The 10,372-nt window shown below is 51.9% G+C and overlaps 1 long non-coding RNA gene across 2 annotated transcripts in view; it reads left to right on the forward strand.

Annotated features, from left to right (window-relative positions):
- Positions 1-10,372, forward strand: part of LOC102087512 (uncharacterized) — a 174,560-nt gene that overhangs the window by 54,328 nt on the left and 109,860 nt on the right. The gene's annotated exons all lie outside the window — the stretch shown is intronic.

Here is a 10,372-nt window from a genome sequence, read left to right on the forward strand (position 1 = left end):
TTTAACAATTGTTGGCTGCACCTTTTAACGTACCCCGGTGAATGTGGACTACATGGCACCTTTGTGCTACCTTTGGACTAACAGAGCCATCGTTGGGTAAGCTTGCTGGCTTCTTCCCAGGGTCTGTTTGCAGAGCGCAGGATGCCCAGCGTGCCCGTGCCTGGCCCGTGGGGACCCAGCGCGAGCATCTCCTGTGGCTGGAGCCCTTCCATCGCTGCAACAGGCTTGTTTTATCGATTGCTGGAGACATGCTCATGACTTCTAAAAACCATTTATGGCTTTTGTTAAAAGTTATTTAATTCAGGTGTTGACAGGCTGGCTCCTGGCAGTACTACCCCGAGTGTAAGTGCTGTACAGAAAGGGAACAACGGGCACTTTGGTGATGAAGAGCAAAGGTCTGCAGCTGTGTGTAACTCGCGCCCGTGAACAGCCCGTGGGCTGCTGTGTTGGCGTTTAGCAGGAAAGCCATTCTCAGTGTTTGTGGGGAGAGAAGCCCCTCTCTGGGCAGCGCTCCCGCGCCGCGGAGCCGGCCCGTCCCGCCGCCCGCGCCGCCCCGCGCCGCCCCACCGCTCGCCAAAGAGAACAACAAACTGTCCTGGAGCTGCTCGCTGGCGGGAAAATAATTCCTGTCTCTTTCCACATCGACATCAAAATTAAGAGGTATAAAAATAGAGACTTCACAAAGGAAAAATATCATTTCTTTAAAGCATCTTTCTCAACCATGTGGTGAATTATGGTTTCAGGATAGAAAGAAACATGGTTATTTTTGAAGCAGAAGAGGACAGCGTGGACTTTATTTTTATAGAGTCTAGTTTTCTTTATTTTAGTCAATAAGCAGACACTGGGATGATACACAGCACTGCTTGGTGTGGAAAACGGCAGGGAAGGAACCCGAATGGAGCGCAGATAGGGGGGACTAATGAATTAGTAGCACAAATTGGAAATGCAAAGCATGTGCCAGTGCCAGAAGGAGACTAAATGGCCTCTTATCTTTAAGCCTGTCAGATAGCAGTGCAGTTATTTCTACAGTAACTTCTTAGAAAGAAAACATTGTTCAGTGACAAAAATATTCAAAAGGCTGGTTTTAATTTGGGAGAAAATGAGGCAGTGTGAGAAAGCTCTGCTTGGCCTAATGAACTAAATCGATGCATTTTCTTTCCTGCGGCCGTGGCTCTGTTTTGATGACATTGCTGTTGAAACAGGCGGGCACTGAGAGCTGTGCGTGGGGTTCAGCCACACGGGGCCGTCCCGCTCTGGCCCCCCCGTTGCCCGGCGTGCCCCGTCCTGTCTCCCCTTGTCCCTTGGCACGATGCGTCACAGCTGTGGAGGCAGGTCAGGAACACAAAGTGGGGCAGTAACAGGGCTTGAGCTACGGCCACGAGGACAGGACGTGGCGTCGCCCCACACAGCCGTCCCTGGGGTTCGGTTTCCACTGGAGCGCTGACGGGCTGGGTCGCTTGGCTTTGTTCGGGCCGCAGACACAGCTTTGCTTTCAGCCCCAGGGCTCACAGTCCTTAGCAGCGAGCTTGGTGTTAGATCCTTCTGGAAAGGGCCACGCAGCCCTAACAAAGCACAGGATCAGCCAGAGTTGTTCTAAATAACACCATGCCCAAAAGTTCCTGCTCCCACCTTTGATCAATCACCGCAGGAAGGGAATATTGCCCTTTTACTTCCCATCAGCATTAAGCATTTACTCACTTCAGAAATGTCTCCCCCACATCGCAGTCCAGAGGTGAGAACAAGAGGCTGGGGCTGGAGAGGGACCGGTGGCGTTCACAGCCGGGGCCGGTCTCCTGAGCGAGGTGCTGGCGAGGCCCAGCTGGGGCCGGTCTCCTGAGCGAGGTGCTGGCGAGGCCCAGCTGGGCCCGGTCTCCTGAGCGAGGTGCTGGCGAGGCCCAGCTGGGCCCGGTCTCCTCAGCGAGGTGCTGGCGAGGCCCAGCTGGGGCCGGTCTCCTGAGCGAGGTGCTGGCGAGGCCCAGCTGGGCCCGGTCTCCTCAGCGAGGTGCTGGCGAGGCCCAGCTGCCGGGGCTGGGCCCGCAGGTCCTGGGGGTGGAGGGGCTGCTGGGGGCCCTGGCCGGGCTGGGAGCTCTGGCTGCTGTGCCCGCAGGACCCTGCCCGTGGCCGAGCGGGTTGCTGCCCTGCCGTAGGTGGGCTCTGCTGTGGGGACGCTGCTGGGCAGCCCCTACTTTCTGCCCCACTGTGGGCAGGGGCTCCTGATGGTGCTTTTGCTGTGCCTGAGGCTTTGAGGAAACTCCTGATGAAGTGGGAAATGCTGGAGAACCACAGGACCGCTGGCTCTTGCAGGCGTGTTGGGTCTCTGCATGCTCTGTAAGTAAAATGTTTCCGTTTTTTTGGATCTTAGTTTTGGGAAAGCTTTGAGCTGGAGCAAAGGCTCAGATCACTAGGGCAGTGTAACAAACCTTTCAATGACCTTGTTAAAAAAGGACGGTGCTTAGAGGTTCAGCTGCCTTGGGCCAGCACTAGAAACCCAGCTGTCCTGGCGTCTCGGCTGTCGCCGGGCTGGCAGGACACCGGTCCTTGCTCGGTGTCGCTGGCTGTGGGGAAGCAGAGGGTCCCTCCCGCATGGACCCTTCCCCGCAGCCGCTCTGCCGCCGCGTGCTTTGCTGTTGGTCCTGATAGTGGTGTTGTGTTGAGAGAACGTGAATTTGTTTGGTTGGTCTTTTGTGTTCCCCTTTAAGAAGATGAGCCAAACAAGAACAAGGCGCTGTGCAGCTGGGGCACTATTGAAATCTGTTTGGAAACCTCACGCTAATATTTAAATTGCATCTCATTTTAATTGAAATATTTACTTCTGGGAAGGTGGAGGCATTGCTTGCAGTCGTTCGGGGCGTTGGCACAGCCGTGATGGGTGACAAACACCAACCTGCAGAAAAAATCAATATGTGGAAGCATTTTCTCTGGAGTCTTAGCGATGAGAAAATAGCGAGTTAAAGTGTTTTAGCTATGTGTTGGAAAAATTAGCAAGAACCTGTATTAATTGCAGTTCAGTTCTTTATGTATATCAGTTCCTTAACCTTTTGGGATTCTTAGCAATAAGAAAGAGACAGAGCAACAGATTAAGCTAAATGTTGGCAACGACAGGGATAAATTGAGGGTTTAAAGCCTGTGTTAAGACAAATCGCTACTGAAAACGTGCTTGGTCTTTACTTGTGAGACCAAAGGCTCAGTGGTAGAGCCGCGCTGCTGGCTGCCCGCCTGGCTGTGGCGGGAACACGGGGCTGGGGCGCTGTGGGTGACGGGTCGAGTTCCTGCGCGGCCTGCGGGCGGGCGCTGCGGCGCCTGCCAACCCAGACGGCCCCGGCGCGGACCCCGGCCCTCCCGCCCCATCCCGGGGCCTTTCTGCTGTGTGTAAAACAAAACGTGTGTTCTGTGCGTAGCTCGTGTGGGTAAGCTGATTTGGTATTTTGTGGTGTTGTTCTGTTAATTTCCATCACCTCTTACCTTGCAGTTACTTGTTTAATTTGGAAGTTTGCAATCTGGCTCGGTAATATTAGTACATTTTAAATCAGCATAAATAATACAGAAATAAAACCTACGAAAGCAGGCGTGATTTGAATGTGGGCGCTGTCAGAGGCTTTAGCTGCCTTCTGAGCTTTCTGCATGTTGCTGACACATTGAAAATGATTTATAGAGCGTGTGTGCGCTATTGTTTCTGATTTAAATACGTGCCCTGGCTGTTGAAGACCTGGGGCAGCCCTGTGGGAGCGGGAGCGCTGCTCTGTGCTCTGGTGGTACTGATCAGAACGGACGCGTAGCCACACGGTGCTGTGGGGCAGAGGACGCGGGGTCGGGGTCGGGAAGTTTCACTGCGCACTCCCGAGTGAGACGAAGTTTTTGTCTCTTCTTGGGTGTGATTGTTTTTCCTTTTTTTTTCTGTTTTCCAGCAAGCTGATTGAAAAGTGTTTTGTTGAATTAAGATAATAAAAGCTCGTAACCCTGGGACCTTGACACCGATTAAATTGTAGCTGTGGAATCTGGAAGTTTAAGTCCAACGTGCAGTGAATTCAATAGCCACAAATGGGGGTCACTAGTCTCTGGATACTGGGATTATTTCTGTGTGTTTCTTTGATAGCGACTCGGCACCGTCGCAGCTGAGCAGCGTTTGTGTCTCTCTCATTAAAGACACGACATGAGGCAGCGCTGCAAGCAGCGGGGCTGGCGCACAGACCCAGTGGGGACGGGCCCCGGGTGACAGTTCCCGGGTGACAGACCCGGGTGGCCCCACGGGACGCGGCTGCCAGCCCGGCTCTCAGCAGCCTTGGCTCTGCGGGGCCGGATCGCAGCTGGAACCGGGCCCGGCAGCCGTGGTGGGACAGGCCGGGCGGGTCCAAGCCGCCGGTCCAGCGCCTGTGCCGCAGTGGCACCGGCCCCTCCACTGGCACCGGGACGTGCCGATGGAGTCACTTCAAATTAAACAATACATGTCTGCGTTTGTAAGTAAACAGTTGTTAAATTTGCTCAAATATTCAATTTGTTCCATCCCAAGGATTTCCAATCAATATTGTATTCTAGCAGAAAAATAATGTAGTAAGCTGTTATTAGAATGATGTTGTTTTGGTTTGTTGATGCTCGCGACTGACAGCAAATCTTTACTTTAATTAATTCTTAGATTAGTTAAATAAAAGCTGCTCTTTTATTTTTTAAGTTTTATTGTGCTCTAATACAGATAAAATTGGCAGGATGGACCAGAATTTTTGGTTCTGACACTACGTAACTGTCATTTCTGAGCGCTGTTGGTGCAGGCCTGCGCGTGGTTTTGGAGGTCGGTACAAATAGCGATATCGGTTCTCATAAAACTGTGGAAACAAGTTGTTTTGGAGGTCCCATCTGCACGATGCTGGCTGGAGGTGCTTTGCACATGCGCTGATGCTTTAGCGGTTTCCAGCTCGGCTGTGCTTACACTGCGCGTGGTCTCGCAGGGAGCAGTGGGCAGAACGGCGTGTTTCGGCTGCGCCGGCTCGGCACAGCGTGCGCTGCCGGCTGCGGCCGTTCCCAGAGCCGAGAGTCCTTCTCCGCAGCCCGGAGAACGTCGGTGTGCGCTTCGCATCTTCTGGTCCAGTTCGGACCGGCCGTGTATTACAGCACTAGCAAACAACGTGATTAACAGTCCTTGGTCAAATAACGCAGAAAGTACATTGAAAAGAATTTTGTGCCTGCTGTACATGGGGAGTAGATAGAGGTTGTATAAGTGTTTGTAACAAATCTCTATGTTTAAAAAAGCTCAGAACTTAATGCTGCTGTAGATACGAGCAGGAAGTTTTGTTTCCTGTCCCAGAAGAAATTCGAGATTTTAATTTGTCTACCCTCTTTACTCTCGTATTGCTGCTACTTTAAATGAGAGAGGAGCGGACAGTTCGTGTGTCCGTGACCGTGATTAGTCTGAGGAAGAAAACAGGCCCAGGAGGGATCTTGCTTCACCTTCAGTTGCTCAAAAAGCCACCAACCATAAACTGAAATTGTAAGGCTGATGTCCTCTGAGCTCAACTGCAGTTTTTCAGTGAATGCTGCCTTGGCAGCTGTAGGGCCTTTTCCAAGTCTGTGTCTCAATTTGGGATGCTTCCAACGTGCCCTTTTTCCAAATGCGGTTTCTGCGAGAGCGGGAAAGGGTGCGGGACGTTCCTTCGGCACCTTCCCCGTGCTTCTCGGCGGCCAGGGCTGCAGAACCCAGCGGCCCCAGGGGTTGTTTATTGTTCCTAGCGATGCAGTGAACTGGAGAGGTGCTGAGGTACTGCTGATGGCCACCTGCACAAAACTCGCAGACAGACCAGCCGAAGCACTAGGTAACATCCTGGGGCCCCGGGGGGTCCCCTGCGCGTCCTTCTGGGCTGGGTGGCCTAGCAGGATTTCTGTCCCTGGCAATTAGGATTAATCCTGTTCATGGCTGGTAAAGAGTTGTCAAAGGCAGAACTTCCTGTCTCTCTCCTTTCTGAATGAGCATTAGAAGAAATAAATGTGTGCTTAAAGCTTGGGCCTGTTTCACCCTTCAGTAGAGAAACGGAATCCTGCGGCTCGTTCCCGCGGGCTCGGGCTGGAGCGCTCGCGGGCACAGCCGGGTCCCTTGAACGCCCCGCCGGGGAGGTGGGTGCGCGGTTACCTTGTACGTCTCTGCCCCTTCCTTTGGGAGCTGTTTGGCTTTCGAATTGGCGTTGTTGTGCAGACTGAACTCCACTTGCGACGGCGTTTTCCTCTCCCCTGAAGCGGCGGACACGGACAACTCGAGCTGCTGGTGAAACCTCTTGCAGCTGAGGTGCTGCGAGGGGATCTCCTGTACTGAGGGTCCTGGTGTTGTGGGAGAAACTGTCTAGCAAATTGATCTTTATTGGCCTTCTGAACTAATGCAGCTCAATTTAAACATTCAAAATTGACCTGAGCGAACTGGAAAATGGAGAGGCTAGTGCTGCCATTTGGTTTGAAAGTGAATTTCATCCTTTAAAGTTAACTTTCCCAGTGCTCTGAATAGGAAAGACATTTTTTTCTAATTTATACCAGCTTGACCTTCTCCGTAGCAGATGTGCTGTAAAACAAGTGATGGTCTGTCTGCAGTGCCGCGGGTCCGGGTCCGGCTGCGCGGGTCCTGCGGCTCAGGGCACAGGGCGGGCGTGCTGTGTGCGCTCCAGGTGCGTCCTGCTTGTTGTAGTCATTAAATACAAACCCTTAATTTATCTCCTGTTTGGGACTAAATTGTTATTAATCCCAAAAACTGAAATACTGCTACTACTTGATCCTCTAAGACTATAACTATGCCAGGAGAATCCTTGCGAGTAGACGTTTTGACAAGCTACGTACTTAGTCATTGGAAAAGTGGCAGCTACACAGTTCAAAATGCCGAATTCTTCCCTCCTTTGGAAGACCTCGGGCACGTTTGTAGTCTGCCGGTTCTGGGCTATGTGTAGATGTTCTGTACCGAGGAGAAAAGTACGTGCTTGGTTTAGGTCACTTTTTTCCACTATGTGCTGTTTAATATTAATGATGTAAGTTGCTGTGGCAAAATATTAAATAATTGTAACCTGTCTAGAAAAGGAGTTTTCTTTTAACCTTTGAAAACTGTATTTACATGTTTTAGTATATATGAATAATGCATAAAGTTAGGCGCTAAGGTTCTCTTCAAAGTCAGCCATTTCAGGATCAGGCTGTGCAAAACAATGAAAGGGAAGAGTGGTTTCTTTTCTCTTGCTCTCCCGCTCCCGCAGTTCCCCAGGATTCAGGAAATAGCGTTGAAGTCTTATGCCATCGGGATTTCTCACCAAACTTCAAAGCTTGATTTAGTCTCTGCTGGAACGGAGAGCGGCATCAAACAGGCACGCTGGAATCCGTTTAAATGAGTGACTGTGAAAGAAATACAGTTTTGGAGAAAACCAGCGTTCTGCGCGGTCTTGTAACAAAAAGGACTCGGTGGGGCGCGGGGGCCGGGGCGCGGCGGTGCCTGGGGGCAGGGCACACGGGGGCCGGGGCGCGGGGGCCGGGGACACGGGGGCCGGGGCGCGGCGGTGCCCGGGCGCTGGGGGCGCAGGGGCCGGCGCGCGGCGGTGCCCGGGGGCGGGGGGCGCAGGGGCCGGGGGCGCAGGGGCCGGGGCGCGGCGGTGCCCGGGGGCGGGGGGCGCAGGGGCCGGCGCGCGGCGGTGCCCGGGGGCGCGGCAGCCGCTGCCGTCGCACGAGCGCGTACTTGCACACGTTTGACGTTTTTCCAGAACATCATTTTAATAGGGTAAGGCAGCATGGAAGATTTGGTTTATTTTCCAGCATATTTGATGCTTCATGAAGGATGCAGTTTTACTTCAGATCGCTCCTTTATAACCCTACTCGTCAAAGAAATGTTCTTGTCATTAGCAAGGTGTTTCCTTTAAATCATTTCCCTATCTGTATATTTTATCCATTGTGACATGAATTTTCTTCTACGAAATGAGCTGTATAATTTTGCTAAGCCCGTGCTAAGTGCTTTATTTTAGAAGCATTATAGGTTAATGCAGACTTGTGACATATCTTAAAAAACCAAAGGCTGTGATCGTTTGTTCTGCCTCTGCAGTGGTTTTATGATAATTGCTTGTAATCCAGTCAATGCGTATACGCAGGAGCTGCTCCAGCTACGCAGTATTTCTTCTGACCCGCTCCAGTGGTGCAGAACTGACCTTGAAGGATCTCGCCACCACGGCCCGCATGAGGAGACGGTTCTCCTTTTCCGTAATGGCAAGAGCCCGCGGTGGCACGGCCTCTCCCGGCCGCGCTGCGCGTCGGCCCTGCCGGAGGGCGGGCTGGCGCGTGTTCCCGGTTGCGCCGGGCAGGGCCTGCGGGAGGTCTGGCCGAGGCTTTGAGCCCCGGGCCTCGGGAGGTCCTGCCTGGGGTCCCAGGTGAGCGGGAGCCACCGCGGGGGCTCCGCGGGCGGGGAGGGGACGGGGGTCCCCGAACCGGAGATGCAGCTCTGCAGGAAACAGCGGGGTGGGGAGACCGGCTTGATGAAATAGCGTTAATTAGAATTGATTTAATTTAAAAATCTTTGGGCCTGTTGCACCATTTAAACTATTGCATAAATCTTTTCATTTTAATAATGCACTCTGGGAGTGCTTGACACCGCTTCCTGTGACCAAGAGCAGCCGTTCTTCTCTGTGCGGCTCCCACAGGTCCCCTGGTTGGGAGCGTGCGTCCACTAACGGTGACCACGCGCAGAAATCATGTACTTTCTGACATGTTCCTTGCATTTTCTTGGACATGCATGTGAGTTGCTGTATTTGTAACAAAAATAGCGGAGTGGTGCCACCGGAGAGCCCTGCAGATTGAATGGGCCATGGTGTTGGGCTGATTATTGCGACAGGAAAAACTTCTGACCTGGGAAGCATTAATTGCAAATAACTGGATGCTGGAAGGAACGAGAACAAATGCTGAGGGCGAGCTGTATTCGCTGCTCTGAGCGCAAGGAAGGCTAAAAAATGCTTTCCTCTGAGACACTGGGGTTCAAAGGGGAAGAGCTGATTTACAGTCCATTATAATTTGTACATTTGGAAATTTGTTAGAGTAATTAAATGCTAATACAAAAAGGAGATTCAAAGGGATAGCGTCCTTAAAGATTACTCTCAACTACCCGGGGTCAAAAGTAAATTATAAGGAATGCAGCTGAGAAGCTGGATCTTTCTGGCTGGGTAAGTGTCACAACTGAGAGAAGCGGTAACTCGACTTTCTCTATTTGAACATCTCATTATATTCGAGGCCATTGAAAGACACATTAGGTCCCAGAGAGGTGACACGCAAGGTCTCATGCTGATAATCCATCCTTTAATTATTTTATGGAGGTTAATGTTGCTGTAGTAGAGTGGTAGCTTGGTCTTAGCAGTGAGTAATAGGTTTTAGGAGGAATGGGTTTAATGGAACGTCAATAAAGCAGCGCGGAATGGCTGAGCTGCATATGAAGGCTGGCGATGACGTTCATGCTTTTGATGTCTCCGTGTCCCCTGTTCTGGTAAGATCTGCCTGTTTGGTTCCCCTGCCCCTCTCTAGGAGGGTGGGGAGCGCTGGGGCAGCGGGTCTGGGGCACCCACCCGCTCTGCGCGTTTCCAGGAGGGCCCGTGCTCCCGGCTCCGGGCCACTCTGGTGAAGCCTCGCTGGTTTTTGGCCCCACGGGAGAATGGGGTGTGCCCTGGATCCGGGGGTGCGGCAGGGCTGCGGTTTAATGGAGCATCTGGATTCCACCTTGTTCTTTGGCAGTTGTTCACTTTAAAACACTCAAGCGTTAAGCTCTTTTCTCAGGTGTAGCGTGTGTTTTGTTCTGGTTCCCCGCTTGGGACTCATCGCAGCCCGAGCTTCCTGAAGGCAGCGGAAAGCTGGAGGGGATTGCATGCGTGCTCCTGCTTCTAATGTGCTACTATTAGATAAAAGATAAGAAGAAAGATGTATGTGGAGTGCACATAAACATGACTTTTAATGGTATAATAGCTTTTTTTTGACGAAAACATCCCACTTAATTAAAGCTCCATGTGCTAAGCCTGGAGCTTGTTGAGTGCAGGAAAACCTGCCTTGCCCGTAAATTGCTCGGGGTGTTTTTAGCAGTTTTCTTCATCTGCCCCGTGTTTTGTTAAAATAGATGCAATAAAACCTGACATTCCCCAACAGGATTCTGCTGCGTGACAGTCCCAAATGCAGCTTAATTTGACTGTTTTCAGTAGATTTATTGCTAGTGTCGCTCCCTGACCTGGCACGAAGCAGAGGAGTCCCAGTAAAACTGGATTACGGGATGGAACAGTCTGGTTTTTCAGAGCCTCCTGTCCCCTCCATCCAGGCTTTGGGCTCTGACCATTGTGTCATCTGCCCACAGATTATTTGCCCTTGTGAGATGGAGCTTGAGAGAGGATGCGATCCGTGTCAG

The sequence above is a fragment of the Columba livia genome, chromosome 20 (genome assembly GCF_036013475.1).
Source record: "Columba livia isolate bColLiv1 breed racing homer chromosome 20, bColLiv1.pat.W.v2, whole genome shotgun sequence".
NCBI lineage: Eukaryota > Metazoa > Chordata > Aves > Columbiformes > Columbidae > Columba > Columba livia.